The 14,242-nt window shown below is 35.5% G+C and overlaps 1 non-coding gene across 1 annotated transcript; it reads left to right on the plus strand.

Moving 5' to 3' along the window:
* Window positions 1-13,814: 13,814 nt before the first annotated feature.
* On the plus strand, window positions 13,815-13,948 carry LOC142435405 (small nucleolar RNA SNORA42/SNORA80 family). Its single transcript, XR_012781467.1, has one exon. It is a non-coding gene; the product is annotated as a small nucleolar RNA SNORA42/SNORA80 family (small nucleolar RNA).
* The last annotated feature ends 294 nt before the right edge of the window (window positions 13,949-14,242 follow it).

Genomic DNA, 14,242 nt, shown 5'->3' on the forward strand with positions numbered 1-14,242 from the left:
TAGTAATGCTTTTCAAGATTAAGGACAGGGAGAAAATTTTGAGAACAACTATGGCAAAAAGAACGGTCACTAACAAAGGAAAAGCAATCAAGTAACTTGGGATTTTGAACAGAAACTGTGCAGGCAAGAAGATAATGTAAAACCACGAAAGAAAAAAAATATGCCAACCAAGAATATTATGCTCACCAAAATTATCCCTCAAATAGGAGGGAGAAATAAGATTATTTCCAGACAAGGAGAAATTTAAAAAACATTTAAAAACTTGACCAGTATTGCCAAAAATATTAAGAAGAGTACTTTGAGCAGATAATCATCAACACAATCAGACAAATTTGAGATCAACATACAACAAAGATCCACACAGAAATTAACACACTTAAAACAGTACTCAAATAGCAAAGAAATAGTATAAATACAAAGATACCAATAATTCTATAAAAATGCACATATCAAAATGATAGCAACATACTAACACATATCAGTAGCAACCCTGAATGTCAGTGGATTAAACACAGAGGTTAAGAGACAGAGAATAGCAGACTATGTACTAAAACAAGACTCATAAATATGCTGCTTACAAGGAAAGCACAGTAGACATAAAGAAAAATCGACTAAAATACAAAGGAAAAACATACATCAGCGTGTCATAATGTGGTGTCTGGCATTTTGCTGTGATGCTAGAAGCAGTGTCACTGGATTTCAAATACCAGCAGCAATTCCGTCAGTGAAAAGGTTTCAGTGACGAGTTTCCAGACTAGCCATAGACTACGAATACGGATTAGGCTGCACACTTCTGAGGAATTCACCCCTGAAACCTTATGAATAGCAGCAGAATAGTGTCAGATATCTTGCCAGAATATGAGCTCTTTCGGTTGGAAGCCACACATAGATGACTGCGGAAGAGCTGCCTTCTCAGAGTAGTTGAATATAATGGCATGGATTGATTGTCCAGGGAGTTTTCATTTCCTGATGGTGCATGACTCAAATTGAGAAGGAAAAGCTGAAAGCATCTATTAAAAATTAGAACCTGGCCTATACAAAGTATTAATCTAAGAAATTTGGAAGTTGTCAAATATGAAATGAAATGCATGAAGATTGAGATCTTAAGCATTAGTGAGCTGAAATGGACTTGTGGTGGCCATTTGGAATCATAGGGTTTACTATACTAGGAAGGAAAAATTCAAGAGGAATGACATTACATTTATGAACAAAAAGAACATTTCATAATTTTTCTTGACGAACACTGCTTTCTGTGATAGGATAACATCTATACACATACAATGAAATCCCATCAGGACATTTATTATTTAAATATACACCCCAACCACTAAAGCTAGTGATGAAGAAATTGAAGAATTGTGAACTTCTTCATTACAAAATTGGTCTAACATGTAATCAAAATGCATTGATAATTATTGGTGATTGGAATGTAAAAGTTGGAAACAAAGAAAAAATGTAGAAGTTGGAAACAAAAAAGAAGTTAGCTGGAAAATATGGCCTTGGCCTTGGTGATAGAAACAAAGCTGGGGATTGCATGGAAGAATTTTACAGAAACAATGACTTATCCATTGAAAATGCTTTTTTTCAACAGCACAACCAGTGACTATACATGTGGACTTTCCCAGATGGACCACACAGAAATCAAGTTGACTCTATTTGTGTGAAGAGACTATAGAGAAGCTCAATGAGTGCACTAAACTAAAGCAACTAAAATGACTTCAGGGGCTGACTGTGGAACAGACCATCGATTTCTCAGGCTGAAGGTAAGCTCAGTCACGATAGCCAAGTAGGACCTTGAGTATAGTCCATTCGAATTTCAAGAACATCTCAAGAAGAAACATGGCATGTTGAACTCTAATGATTACAGACTTGATGAGCTGTAAGATGACATCAAAAATATCATATGTGATAAAACAAAGGTCATTAAAAAGTCAGGAAAGCTAATACTGATGAGTACAAGAACAAAGGAAATGTCCTAAAAGTGATTGTAGTGGTGATCATACAACTTTTCTTGATATTATTGAACTATTGAATTATAGAATATGTGACTTATATGCCAATAAAACTGTTTAAAGAAGACGCAAAAGGAAGAGAAGATTAGTCCACCTAGACAAGACAGGCTGGACAAACAATGAGAGAAGAAAACAACAGGACCAACGGTCCTGGAGGGACATGAGAGCGTGGGAGGTAGGGGAAGGGAGGAGGTGTCGCCCAACACAGGGACAAGGGAACAGCGAGTGGTTCAAAACCAGAGGAGGGAGGGGAGGGGAGGACTGGAAGGGAGTGACCAAGAGCAAGGTAACTGAGAGGAACTACTGAATCCAGAATGAAGGCCAAACATGGTAATGGGTCGGGAGGAAAGCGAAAGGAAATAGAGGAAAGGAGTAGGAGGCAAAGTGCATACAGAGAAGCCTAAATACAGACATGTACATATGTAAATATATTTATGATTATGTGGGCAATAGATTTATATGCATATATTTATAGATTCAGTTGTAGGGTAGCAGATGGACATTGGGCCTCCTCATGCATAATCCCCCAATACAATAGCACCTTGCCCTGCTAAACAGCCATTGCAGGATACCCATCTTCCCGACACGATCACTGAAGACAGCCGTGTGTGTAAGCAAATGTGGTGAAGAAAGCTGATGGTGCCCGGCTATCCAAAAGATATAGCATCTGGGGTCTTAAAGGCTTGAAGGCAAATAAGTGGCCATCTAGCTCAGAAGCAACAAAGCCCACAGAGAAGAAGCACATGGCCTAAGCGAATACAAGGTGTTGAATGGACCATGTAGCAGATACAAAGGAAGAGATTAAAGTGAATATAATAAGAGACTGTGAAAATAGCTCTTAATCAGAGTAGCTAAAGCAAATGGAGGAAATTATATAAAAGAGCTGAGCAGAAAATTACAAAGGGCAGCCCAAAAACACTAAACAAAGAAGTATACTGAAATGTGCTAATACATAGAGTTAGAAAATAAAAAAAATAAGAATAGCAACATAAAAAATTCTATGGGCAAAATATTAAAATATGCAGGCTGCATGAAAAGAAGATGCAAAGATGATTCAGAGTCACTGTATCAAAAAGAACTCATTGGCTTTCCACCATTTTAAGAAGTAGCATATGAATGAGCAAGAACAAATTCTACTACTGCAAGAATCAGTGGTACTGACGGAATAAATCCAAACTTCATTGACGGCATTAGCCAAAATCAAGGCTCCAGGTATTGATGGAATACCAATTGAAATGCTTCAACAAGCTGGTGAAACAGTGGCAGCATTCACTGTTCGATGCTTATAGAATGCAGTAATATGCTAAATATATATATATATGTGTGTGTGTGTGTGTGTGTATATTACACCATGATCAAATGGCATTCATACCAGGTATTCAAAGATGGGTTAACATTAGAAAAAGGCAATAATTCATTTATTACTTAAAAAACAAAAAAGATAAGAATCACATGATCACATCAGTTGATGCAAAAGAGGCATTTGACAATATCCAATACCATTCCTGATAAAAGCACTTAGCAAAATAAAAATAGAAGGAAATTTCCCAACATAATAAAGGCCATATACACCCAACATTTCTCTCAAGTGAGAGACACTGAAAGCATTCCCCTTGCGAACTAGAACCAATAAGGCTGACTTTTATCACCACTCTATTCACCATTGTGCTGGCGATCTTAGCCAGAACTATTAGACAACAAAAGCAAATCCAAGCAATCCAGATTGGTAAAGAGGAAGTGAAACTTCCATTGTTTGCGCATAATTTGATTTTATGTGTTGGTAATCTTAAGATGTTGGAAGCAATTTGTCATTGTGTCAGTGTACAAGATAAATATACAAAATTCAATCAGATTTCTGTGTACTAATGAAGAATACTCTGAAAAATAAATTAATAAAACAATACTATTTACAACAGCCACATGGTAAAAATGAAATACTTAGAAATAAACCTTACTAGAGAAACAAAAAGAGTTGTGTAAAGAAAACTGTAGAAGAATATTTCAAGAAACCAAGAGAACCAAAAATCAATCTAAAGTCACTGCCATTGAGTTGATTCCAACTCAAAATGACCCTATAGGGCGGGATAGAACTATCTCTGGGGGCTTGAGAGACTATAACTTGGGACTGTAACTAACTGTATACAGGAGTAAGAGAGTCTCATCTTTCTTCTGCAGAGTGGCCGTTGCTTTTGACCTACAGATCTTGCAGTCAGCAGTCCAACACGTAACCACTATGCCCCCAGGGATCCTGCTAAAAAACCAAGAGAAAACTCCATAAATATAGCATTCTATTTTAATGGATAGGAAAGATTCATATCGTGAAAATGTTAATACTACCAAATGAAATTTATATGTACAATACAATTATGATCCAGATTTCCAACTTCAGTTTTTAGAGAAATGAAAAATCTAATGACTAACTTCATAAAGAAAAGATGAGGCCCAGAATAAGCAAAGAGCTTCTTTAGAAGAATAATTAAGTAGAAGACCTCTCACTTCCAAACTTCAAATCCTACTCCACAGTCACAGTACTTAAAATAGGCCCATACTGGTACAATGATAGATACATAGATTAATGGAACAGAATAGAAAACCCCAAAATTAAACCATCTACCTACATACAGTTGATCTTCAACACGGGGCAAAACCAAAACAAAACAATATATTAAATGGGAAAGAGATGGTCTCTTCAATAATTGGTGCTGGCAATATTGGATTTCCATCTGCAAACTAACAAAACAGGAACCATACCACAACCCATGTACAAAAATGTACTCAAGACAGATCAAAGGCCTAAATGTAAAATGCCAGAACTATAAACATCACCAATGAGAAAACAGGGACAAACTTATGAGCCTCATAGCAGGACATAAACACACTAAATAACAAATAAATAAACAAACAGAAAATAGCCACAGTATATGACAAAATGGCTAAGTCTAAAACCAAACTCACGATGATCAAGTCTATTCCAACTGGGACCTACTAAAAATGAGACATTTATGAGCAAAAATTGAATTCATCAAAAGGGTAAAAATGAAACCACAGAGCTGGAAAAATTTTTGACAATGACATAATGGATTATGGTCTAATTTCTAAACTCTATACATAACTACAATACCTCAATAAGAAAGTGTACAACGAACATGAACAGACATTTCACTAATGAGGACATTGAATACAAATGGAAAAATGCTCAAGATTTCTAGCCTCCAGGAGATACAAATAAAAGCAACAATGAGATATCACAATGACAGTGAAAAATAAAACAGAAAACAACAAATGTTAGAGATGTTTCATAGAGACTAGAATCCTTATACGCTGCTGTTGGGACAGTAAATAAGTACAATCTCTATATGGTACAACCTCAAACAACTTGGAATAGAAGCTCCATATAATCCAAAAATCCCTCTGCTGGGTATATATCTTAAAGATTCAAGAGTCATAACATGGACAGACATGCACACCCATGTTCATAGCAGCACTATTTACAATAGCAAGAAGATAGAAATAACCTAAATGCCAAGAAATAGAAAAATTGTTAAGGAAACTCTGGTACACAGACACAACTGAATACTGTGCGTGGCTAAAAAGGAGTGATGAAACCACAAAGCACCTGAGACATGGATGAATCAGGTGAGTATTACAATTTTAGATTTTGTCTAGTCAGTTCCCACTCATAGGAACCTTATGTAGGTGCAATAGAACACACTCCAGCCAGGTCCTGTGACTACATCACAGTTGTTCTTATGTTTGACCCCATTGATGCAGCCACTCTGTCAATCCATCTTGTTAAAGGCCTTACTCTGTGTCCCACCCCCTCCTCTTTATCCAGCGTGGTCTCTGTCTCCAGGGACTGATTTCTCCTGACAACATGTGCAAAGTACATGAGATAAAGTCTCACTTTCATTGCCTCCAAGGAGCATTCTGGCTGTATTTGTTCCAAAACCGATGCGTTTGGTCATTTGGCATCGCATGGTACTTTCAATATGCTTCACCAACACCATAATATAAATGAATCAATTCTTCTTCAGTCTTCTGTATTTGATGTCCAACTTTTACATGCATATGAGGCTATTGAAAATATCATGGTTTGGGTCAAGCACATCATTGTTTTCAAAGTAACATGCTTGCTCTTCAATACTTTAATGAGGTCTTGTGCCATAGATTTACCAGTGCAATGTGGAGAACATTATGCTGTGTGAAAACAGCCAATCAAAAAATTATAAATATTGTATATGAAAACCATTATAAGGGAAAAAATAAATGAAAAAACAAAAATCCTTTCATACCAAAGGGAACAGAATTTGAAGACTGCCAAGGTGGGAATGCAGTGGAAGGAAGCTGAAGCGATGGGCTAGGTTGTTGAGGGGTGCTAACTTGGGTGAAATGAAAGAGATAACTTAATAACTGGGTGAAGAGAAATCAAGGAGGAGGTTAAGCATAAACTCTTGAGAGTTTTTATAAGTCATTGAAAGAAATACAAAGTTTACATTTTGTAATGTAATTCCCCCATCTAATTTATAATAAAATTGTTATTAATAAAAGAAGAAAAAGCTCAACAACTCACAGAAGGATGCCTATAGTATGATTTATTTTACATACTAGATTAGTTAAAAGTAAAAAGAAATCCATGCCACTGAATCAATTCAGATCGGTAGCAACCCTTTTTAGGATTTCTGAAGCTGTAACTCTTTATGGGATCAGATAGCTTCCTCTTTCTCTCATAAAGCACTTAGTGAATTTGAACCACTGACCTGTCAGTTAGGAGGCCAATGGTTACCATACAATGCCACCAGGTCTCCTTTAATATAAAGCTTAAGCTGTGCAAAATCAAAGAGATAACTTTATAAGTATACAAAAATAATTAGTAAAAATATAAAGAAAAGCGATAATTCAGACTAGAGGTTACCTCAGTGCAGAAACAGTGGTAGGGCACACAGATATGACTTTAAAGGTAAATATTAGATTTTTTGTAAACTGAGTTGATGAATAAAGAATGTTCAATACATATCATTATATCTCATATTTAATTTTGTATATGTACTTTTACATATAGTTAATAGGTAAAACATTTTAATCACTAGAAATTCTCATTTGTTAATGAATACAGTCAAGAGTACAAGATCAAACTCCAACTTAGCAGCTAAAACAAGATTTATTGGGGCGGTTTCCCATCATATAATGAGGTATTGTAATGATATCCTTTCTCTTTTTTTTTCAGAGCAGTGCCTATCAAATACATACCTGGAGAACAGCCAAATGACTGTAAACGGAAGAAAAATATTACAATCTTGGAACCAAATATGAGATCCATTTATTTTGCCTTTCCCATATAGTTAAAAGACCTCGAGTTGTTGTTTAATTAATAAGGAAATAATAGTCAGCCTGACCACTGAGGCATTGAACTTAGTGACTAGAATATTATAATGGTTGGTAGTGCGCAATACGAAAGCATTGTCCCATGGCGAGGAACCCTGGTAGCACAGTGGTTACACGTTGGGGTTACATGTTGGGGGGCTAATCGGATTTGGCTTTTCAAAATCAGCCCCACTGAGGGAGAAAGATAGGCTTTCTACTCCTGCAAAGCATTAGTTTGGAAAACCCACAGGGGCAGTTCTGCCCCGCCCTATAGGGTCACCATAAGTTGCAAAAGGCTTGATGGAAGTAAGTTTAACCCCATGAGGTAGAAAAACATAGAATTTCTGATTCACAGGGGAAATATTAGAATCCAGATATACATGTAGAATCAATGGTGAGTTCTCTACAATATGTTTTTAATAAAATTGCTGTGTGTATATAATAAATGAGTCTTACAAGAGGGTATCCCCCCAAAAGATTTTTTTCAAAGCTATATATTTAATTTTGTAACAAAACAACCTTACCACCTTCTAAGTACTCTCCATTACACTTAACACATTTGTCAAATCTGTAATTCAATTCTTGCAAGCATTTTTCAAACTCATCTGTTTGGATGGCAGACAGCATCTCCCTGGTTTTTTCCTTTGCTTCCTCTACATTGTCAAATGGTTGTCCTTTCATGTCTCTCTTCATTCATGGGAACAAAAATATGTATCATGGAGCCAGGTCAGGTGAGTCAGGTGCGTGGGGCAAGAAAAGCATGCCGTTTTCTACCAAAACTGGCACACTGGGATGGTTGCGTGAGCAGGTGAATTGTCCTATTGGCAAACCAGTTCCCCGTCTGCCACAAATCAGGCCTTTTTTGTTGCACACTGTTATGCAATCTTTTCAGAACCTTTAAATAGAAAGCTTGATTAGTAGTCTGACCTGGTGGAGCAAACTCCAAATGTACTATCCTCCTCACATCCAAAAAAAAAAAGAGAGAGAGCATTGTTTTTTGGGGGGGTATCCCTTCATAGGTTCCTCTTCTCCTGGGTATATGAAAAACACCAGGGATCAATGTACCTGAGTCCTAGGATACATGCAAAATTCATGGATAATTGCACATATGAAATTTATAGTCAATCAGAAAAAAATTGCATATTTTTGTAGTGAAGAAAATAAAATATTTGGAGTTAAAAGTTACAGATTTTGCGATTTTGTAGTTTTAAAAATTATTTTTGTATTTTTACAAATTATTTGTTCTGACATCTAACCCTCACATTAATTCTGGTGTACCACGTTTGTAGTATATATGTTTTATGTAAACAGTGACAACTTCTAAATAAATCGAGGGTAAATTAGAAATTACTTTGCTTTTTGAAATTATATTCAGTATTCTTACTGGATGTAAGCGAAAACATATAACCCATAATGATTTTTGGGGAAAAAGAGTACTACTACTTTTGAGTTCCTAAAGTACCTTTGAAAAATCTACTAATGACATAATAACCTAGAAATAGGTAGTTTATAAGCAACAAGAGTGAACACGTCATGTTCCATAGTTGCTCAATACTTTCCCATTTTACCCTCAAGGATTTTAAGAGGGGGGTTATAGATGTATGCTGCTTTATCTGAGTGTATCTTGACAATCAGGGAAATTATAGATGCTATAGCAAAAATTCTCATGTTAGGTTTTATGAGTATAAAAATTAGTAGTCCTCTGAAGAATAAGAAATTTAGAGAATTATCTAAATTTTATGTACTTTCTGGTTCAAAGAATAATAGTATCACGTTTTATTTTAAATTCCCATTCAAAAGCACTAGAGAAATGTAGTAGAAAAATAGTATGAAGTATAACAATAATTATCAAGAAAGCTGGCCAAATAGGGATGGTGCTATGCAGACTATTTTGACTATTTTGTGTGTGGAAATGAGGAGAAACAAACCACAATATTCAAGCAGAAATCCTTGAAGCTTCCTCTCCAAAGAATCATAGACACCAAACAAGGCTTTACCTACTAGTGTGATACATACCTCGAGAAATCCAATGTGACTGAGAAAAGGATGCAACTTGTTGCTGAAGCTGTCTGTAATGGTGGGAAGAAGTGGGAGACATAGATGGGACAAAGTCCTTGAGAAAAAGAAAAATACTTAAGTAGATGTGGTCATCTAAAATTAGCTAGCTAATATAATACAGGGAATCATACTGCTAATTAATTTGAACCTATGATATTATATTTTAGCATATATAGTTTTAGCTTAATCTAATTTGTTTCATTTTTTTTGTTTCCACAAAATTAGTAAATTTCTTACTAAATGAGGCATTTATTTTTTAAAGAATTTCTTTGCATTGAGCCTTCTGCAAATGCCTGCCTTTTTAAAGGAGACCACATGGGTAGAATGTAGATTTCATGTTTATGAATTTCAAGCACATTGTTTCAATTATTGTAATGGTTCAACATCAAGTCATGAACTGCAAGTTATTTCTCCAATTTATTTGTTGAGAACTGAATCATAAATACTTCCTTCTGGCTACTTAAGCCATATTAGTAGTGCTTTCTTGATGACTATTTAAGTCATCAATAAATGTAAATAAACTCGTATGTGAAAACAAATTTATTTTAAAACCTCAATATAAGCAGAGAATTGTAAGATATTTCACATCCAGAATCCAAAAATCATGATAGTCATTTGTGTCTCAAAACAGGAACATATATTTCTGGTCAAAATCTAAATTCTCCCTAAAAATCTGATTTTATGAGAAAAATGTAGATGCCAAACTGTTGGCATAAAAATAGTTTTCTGATTATTCTGGACAGTATATGTTGTACCAGAGAAGCTTTTCCAGAGCAAACCAAAGTTAGAGATGTCAATATTTTCTCTCTTTCATAACTAAGAATATATATAATACAACCTCCGGTTCAGGTTTCACCATATCTCATTAACTATAAAAGCTGGAATAGCTCTTGCTTATAGTCAGAATAAAATAGAATGCATACTAATTCCACAAATATTACTATGACTATAATTTACAATTAGTTTTTATGATCATTTCTAAAAACCAGAATGTGTCAACATAAACTTAAATCATAGAAATAAATAGAATCTTTATTTGTTCTGTAAAGCATGTCCTTCCTCTCAAGGTATAGTCTTCGTGTTTCTGTTTCGTTGTTTCAGGTTTTGAACCCATAATGACTGATTGAAATCTTCCCAAAGCAGAGATGATCGTGTACTAGAACACTACATAACCTTCCTAACACCCAGTTACTCGGAACTGCTCCGTCTGGGTTTCCGTCCATCCCCAAACCAGCTGCTCTGAACAAATGCCTTACTCGTCTTGCCCGTTGTGTTGTGAGTTTAAATGTGGTACTGCCATAATCACCATGCTCAATTTTTAATAGCGCCAGCACCAACTAACAATTTATTGAGTATACAGGCTGCTGCTAATTGTTTGGTCATAAACTTGGGCATAGGGATTACTTTATTACTCCTGGCCGAAAGCCGCTGTGCTCCCTGAACACCCAATGCGGGAAGCACATTAGCGTTAAAGATAGACTACGAGCCCGGGGTACTGACAGAAATATCAAACCTTGCCAGATTGGGAAGTTAGAGAATACCCAAGGAAGTCAGACATTAGAAAAATAAAATCTCAGATGAAGAATGATTACTTCTCTCAGGAAGGTCTAGTTTACTGTTGCTTATTGTAGATCCTGGTTTGGGTGTACAGTTGGCTAGGAGAAGCAGGACCTTTTTGAAGATGTCCCTAGGGACTTTCTTGATATTCTCCACCCTCACAGCTAATTCTTATGACAATAATAACAGCAGGAACACTGGAAATGCAATTGTAGATTAATGTAAGTAGTCAGAGCCACCTTTTACTCAGCCTTCTTAGGATAAATGTGAACAAATGTGAAAACACCTCTCTTTACCATTTCCGAGACCAGGGGTCCGCAAACTTTTGAGATAGAAGAGCCAATCGTGCCACTCACAACAATTTAAAAATTATTCAAGAACCATAAATACATTTTTACAAACAAATGAAATCACCATTATCTGAATAATATCCTTTAATTTTTTCCCAATTTAATTCAAAGACACATGTATGTGCCAAAAGATCCATGTATGGTTCAAGAGCCACAGTTGCTGACCCCTGTCCTAGATTGTAAACTCCATACAAGTGGGTAACTGAGAGGGGATTTTCCTGCCTTTCAAGGGAGTAGATCAGTGCCTGCATGTAGTGTATGCTCAATAAATATTTACTTAATCAATGTAAAATAATTGCGTTTAAAGGAACAAGCTTTTTGCAGTTATCTTCAGTAGTCATCTTCAGTGCTGAATGACACCACAGCATTATCTATAACACAATATTGGAACCTAATGGTGATTTAGAAAAGTTAAATTTTAACAAAAATATGCTTCAGATGATAAATTCTTTTTGTAGGGATTATAGAAATTCTTATACATAATAATGTCCATATTTTTCTTATGCAAGGATTAATGTGGAAACCTAGTCATTTCACATTTGTTTATAGTATAAAACATTGAAAATAACACAAATAAATGGTGGATAACATAAATTATGATTCATTCATAAATAGAATGCCATGAAACTGCTAATGTGATTAAAACATAAAATTAAAAAAATTCATTGCCATCAAGTCAATGCTGACTTATAGTGAGACCCCTGGTGGTGTCTAAGACTGTAACTGTTTATAGGAGTATGAAGCCCAGACTTTCTCTCATGGAGCTGCTGGCTGGTGGTTTCAAACTGCCAACCATGCAGATTGCAGCCCAATGCGTAACCACTACACCTCTAAGATTCCAATGAGATTAGAAAACTCAATTTATAGTCAAGTGAAAATATATTCAAACAATCAATCAACTAGACCTCATAGACATATATAGAGCAATCTATACAACAACACAGTATATACCTTCTCCAGAGCACACAGAACTTTCTCAACAATAGACCATATGCTAGGCCACAAATCACACGTTAAGAACAACAACAAATTGGGATCCTACAATCTATTTTATCAGATTACAGGGCTGGGAACATCGAAATCAGCAATAGAAGGAGGCAGAAACACAAACGCAAACATAAGGAGAATGAACAACATTCTACATAAAAATGACTGGGTAGTTGAACCAAATAAGGTCTAAAATTTAAAAAATTCCCTGAAACAAGTGAAAAGGGTAACACAATATATCCAAACCTTAGGGACATAGCAAAAACAGTTATCAGAAGTCAATTTATAGCAATCAATGTACACATTAAATAAAGAGGATGAATCTGAAATCAACAACTATCTATAATATCTAAAACAACTGCAACATCTATCATTAGTACTACACGAACTATTCCAGAATATAGAAAAAAGGTAACACATTTCCAAACTCTTTCTATGAAACAAGCATAACTCTGATTATCAAAACAGGCAAAGACTCCATAAAACAGAAAACTACAGACAAAATGTCTTTCATGAAGATAGAAGTAAAAATCTTCAACCAAATTCTGGCCAAGAGAATTCATATCAAGAAATAATTCACCATGGCCAAGTGGGATTCATACCAGGGAAGCAAAAATGGTTCTATTGTCATAAAACAACACATTTAACCCACCACATAAACAAAGTAAAGAACAAGAACCACATTATCATATCAATAGACAGAAAGGCATTTGACAATATCTAACATCCATGTCTGACTAAAGACTCAACAAAACAGAAATAGAAGGGAAATTCCTCCCCATAATAAAGGCCAAATGTGATAACCCAACAGCCAACATGTTCAACAGAGAAAACTTGGAAACATTTTCCCTGAAGGATGGAAGTCTTAGAACCACCATACAACAAAAAGAAGTCAGGGAAATACATATAGACAAACAAGTAAAACGCTTGTTAATTACGGATGATATGATTCTATATAGAGAGAACCCAAAAGACTCCATCAAAATATTGTTGGTAGCAATCAAGGGATTGGGAAATAGCAGGACACAATACTAACAATCAGGAATCATTTGGGTTCCTTTATACCCACAAAAGAGCTCTAAGAGATACAGTAGGAACACAATGCCATTTACAATAACCACATACAAGAAGAATTACTTAGGAATCAATCTAACCACAGAAACAAGAGACCTGTATAAGGAAAACTATAATAAGAAACCAAAATAGAGCTATGAAAATGTAAGGACATTCATTATTCATATATAGGCAGATTTACTATTGTGAAATTGTCAATACTGCCTAAAACAATCTATAGATACACCGCAATCCTCATTAAAATCCCATGTTCATTCTTTAAATAAATCAAAAATTTAATTACCAACTTCACAAGGAGAGGGATGAGAACCAACATAACCAAATAACTTCCTAAAAAGAAGAACCAGGAAGGAGGCCTCCCACTTCCTGACCCCAAAATGTACTAGATTGCCCTAGTAGTCAAAACAGACAGGCTGCATGGGTTTGGATTTGTGGCAAGTCCGATCCCCTGGGCCTCTCACAATGTCCCATGCCAAAGCAAACTGTTACTCTGAAACATTGCCTGGCTTTACCCGGTGGTCTTAAGGCACTGAAGCAGGTTGCACAGTGAAAAACAAAAACAAAATAAAACAGGCAGGTACTTATACGATGATAGACATGCACATCAAAGAAAAAAATAGAAATCCCAGAATTAAGTGCATTAGCCTACAGGTAACTAATCTTCCACAAAGAATCAAAAAGTATCAAATGAAAGAGGGACACCCTCTTCAATAAATGGTGCTGGAAAATTTGAATTTTCATATGCAGAAAAAGGACCCATATCTTTCCCCATGTACAAAACAAAATTCAGATTGGTTAATGACCTAAATGTAAGTGGCAGTGCTATAAAGATCAACAATGAGA

The sequence above is a fragment of the Tenrec ecaudatus genome, chromosome X (assembly GCF_050624435.1).
Source record: "Tenrec ecaudatus isolate mTenEca1 chromosome X, mTenEca1.hap1, whole genome shotgun sequence".
Classification (NCBI taxonomy): Eukaryota; Metazoa; Chordata; class Mammalia; order Afrosoricida; family Tenrecidae; genus Tenrec; species Tenrec ecaudatus.